Raw genomic sequence first — 3,665 nt, 5'->3', positions numbered from 1 at the left:
GTCCCTTCCAGCAAGGCCCTTAGTCCCTCTAGATCCTCATTACTGATGCCAACGACTGGCCGCAGCCACTGCAGGTCACCCAAGAGTTTTTGTGCATCTTTCAGGGTTTTGAGATTGGTTTGAATTGTCACCTTCTGTGGCCTGATTTGTACCTCAGCGATATTCCACCCCAGGTACTTCCAAACAGGTGTACGTTGAACCTTTTCAGGCGCAACAATCAAGCCATACCGGTTCAACTGATTGGTGAGCAGGAGCTCCTGTCGGGGGGTGATTGGGTCTGGCTGAGCGATCAGTATATCGTCTATATAATGATAAATGATGGCTTTCAGCCACTGCACTCGAACTGGTTTCAGTGCAGCATCAACATACATCTGGTACAAGGTGGGACTGTTCTTCATGCCCTGTGGAAGTACTGTCCACTCGTATCGAGAAGCAGGCTCTGCCCTGTTTATAGCAGGGAGAGTAAAAGCAAAACGATGCATGTCATCAGGATGCAATGGTATAGTAAAAAAACCAGTCCTTTAAGTCCACTATTAATAAATGCCAGTTCTCAGGTACAACTGCAGGATTGGGAAGACCAGGTTGCAGGGTCCCCATAGCTTGCATCTGAGCATTAATAGCACGCAAATCATGCAACAGACGATATTTTCCAGATTTCTTCTTGATTACAAAGATGGGTGTATTCCATGGACTCGTAGATGGTCGCATATGTCCTTGATTCAACTGTTCATGCACTAGTGCATGAGCTTGCTGCAGACTTTCCTCTTTGAGCGGCCACTGCTTGATCCACACTACATCTCTCCCTATTAAAGCGTTAACTTTCTCTGGCAGAGGCATCACTGTAACTACAACAGATGCAGTGTGTCCGTCTAGTATGATTTGAATTTGATCCTGGCTGCGTTGCACTGAAGCAGTGCCTCCGACACCTTCGACCCCTCCTGCTGCCTGTTGAAGGGGCCAATGCGGAGGCCAGCATGAATTGGCCACGATTGTCAGGTCTGCTCCAGAGTCCAAAAGCGCAGACAAAGTTATAGAATCACTGCCACGAGTGAACACGGCAGTAGCAACTGGCCGCTGAGCTAGTGGGAGGGTGAGAAGAGCGAGACTCCCAGTTGAACCAAAATTTCCCATTCCCCGCTCCAGCGTTCCCTCGGCCATAGCTGCAGCCAGGTGGGTTTGCTATGTGCTGGGATGTGCACAGGTGGAAAATGAGTTTGAGCCATAATGCAAATTTCTCCTTCATAGTCCTTATCAATTAGGCCGGGCAATATAAAAAGTCCTCTCAGGCTACTAGAAGAGCGGCCTAACAGCAAAGCTCCATAGCACTGTCCGTTGATAACCAGGGGCCCTTTAATGCCAGTTGGAATCCTCTGGTGCCGGCCGTCGATCAGAGTCACATCTATTGCTGTTGCCAGGTCCAAGCCGAGGCTTCCTCGGGTTGCTGGCCGAAGGCAGCCAGCAGGTTGCAGGGAGCTGTGGAGACTGGCATCGCTACTGCTGGGGCCACTGTTGGTGTCTGCGCGCCGTGACCCTTCGCGCTCGATGTCCTGTTTCCCAGCCTCCTCTGGCAGGCTTCCGTGGAGTGAGTATGGAGATTGCAGTTATGGCACCATACTCGCTGGACCTGACACTGCCGTTTCACGCGCCCTCTTCGGCCGCATCGGTAGCACTTGACGTCATTAGAGGTAATATAGCACCCGTCTCTTGCTTCTGCCCCTTTCAAGGGGGCAAGGGCTGCAAAGGCTTGAGTCTGGGCATGCACGAGATCTTTCCCAATCTCCTTAACAGCTTCCACTAACATTGCCTGTGGCCCTACTGGCACACAGCTCATTCTTTCTAGCATCAGCTCTACTGGTGCGTCAGCTGGCAAGGTAACTATTATGGACCGGGTGTACGGATTGCAATTCTCCATGACACACTGTCTTAACAATGTCTTAACTGTCTTCATAAAATCCTGTACATCTGAATTATGTATAGCATTAGTAACCCTATCAACAAAACTTGAAAAGGATTAATCCCTTCCTTGTTTGATTAACAGATAGGAAGGCTCAGGGGGTGCTGTTTTTACAAAGGACATTGCCTGCCAGGCAAGTCTCATAGCCTCCAATAATCTTTCCGGTCCCACTTTCACTTGCATTTCCACTCTGGCAAACTGCCCAACGCCCATAAGCTGCTCCACCGTAACCCCATGTAAGGGGTCCTGTGCGTCACGGTGGGTATTAGCAGAGGCGTCACAAAGGTGTTGCCAGTGCGCCTGCCACAGCATAACCTGTGAAGGGGTCATAATCATTCTCATAATAGTTTTAATATCCTCTGGGCAAAGAATCCCACAGCCCCATACGTAGTTTAGCATCATCACTGTGCAGGCCGGACTCATTGACTGTGCCCCGCAGCTGAGTTAACAACTTCCAGTTTACCGGACTATATTCTCCTACTACATCATCCCCAGCTGCTTGATATATTACCGGGAAGGCAACTGGATCTCCGATTGCCTCGGGGAGGTCATAATCTTCATTTTCACGGGCTGTTTTTACGATATTTCTCCAATCAACCTGACTACATTGTAACTTAGGGGTGTTACATGCTCTGCGAATGTCAGTTCCAGCAGGCTCATGGCGACATCTGCGACATCTAGCGGCCTCTTGGCCCAACTGTTTGTTGCCGCCGTCCGATAGCTCAGCCTGTGTTCGCACCGGGGGTGCAGTAGGTACGGCACCCGGTGTTGGATCTGTAGGGGGTTTCACAGGCACGGAACACCCTATTGGTGGCGTGGGAACATGGCTCCCAAGTGTCATTATACCTGGTGGAGGATCATTGCTGCCTAAATGAGCTGTAGCAACTGCTGCTACCTGCTTCTCTACCCGATAGTGTTTCAAGCAATTAAGAACTGCTCTCCACAGCTTCATTAACTTCTTAGCTTCCTTACTGTAGTCTATAACCAAATTCCACGAACAGTCACCATATTCTTTCCACTGCTGCTCATGAAACAGCGATCCTGACTCTTTAAAATAGCCTCTTGCCATTCCAAACTCCACTAACTGCACCAATTCCTTATTAAGGTTTATCTCCTTAATTCCCTGCTTTTCTAAAAAGCGTAAAAGTAAACCAAAGGCCACCTCAGTTTCCATAACCACGTCCTACCGCAAACTGCGTCCCAACCGCAAACTGTGTCTTACCACAAACTGTGTCTTACCACAAACTGCATCTACCCACAAAGCCGCGTCCTACCGCGCCTGTCCCTGCTGTCAGGGTCATGCAGCCTTCAGGTTTAGCCTTTGTCAGCCAAACGGCGGACCCCTGATGCCAGGTCGGTCCAGGTTGGGATCAGGCAAGCCGTCGATCCTTACGCCCACCGGCGCTGCTCCGGCACCGCAGTCGGCTCCCGCCGGGTCGAGAGGAACGAGTCCGAGGTCGAGTTCTGAGCTCCGAGTTCGGGCGCCAGATGATGGAATTGTAAAAGGACGAGAGCCCGGGGATCCCAGCGGGGGGAGAGATGCAGTCCAAGCCAATATGGTTGATAAGTGCAAAACTCCGTTTATTAGCAATCCAAAGGCATTTATATAGTATACCAGCTTGTTAACTCCTAAGTGGCTTAAAGCTTATCAAAGCACATTTCTACTTCTACATAATTGGACTTACATTGGCAAGCTTCCACAGTCATGCTA

General features: G+C 50.0%; 1 pseudogene; it reads right to left on the bottom strand.

Annotated features, from left to right (window-relative positions):
• Window positions 1-1,158, bottom strand: part of LOC108446104 — a 2,373-nt pseudogene extending 1,215 nt beyond the window's left edge.
• Window positions 1,159-3,665: the final 2,507 nt, after the last annotated feature.

This window comes from Corvus brachyrhynchos, unplaced genomic scaffold (assembly GCF_000691975.1).
Source record: "Corvus brachyrhynchos isolate BGI_N302 unplaced genomic scaffold, ASM69197v1 scaffold3, whole genome shotgun sequence".
Taxonomy (NCBI): domain Eukaryota; kingdom Metazoa; phylum Chordata; class Aves; order Passeriformes; family Corvidae; genus Corvus; species Corvus brachyrhynchos.
This window is presented reverse-complemented; position numbering and strand designations above follow the sequence as displayed.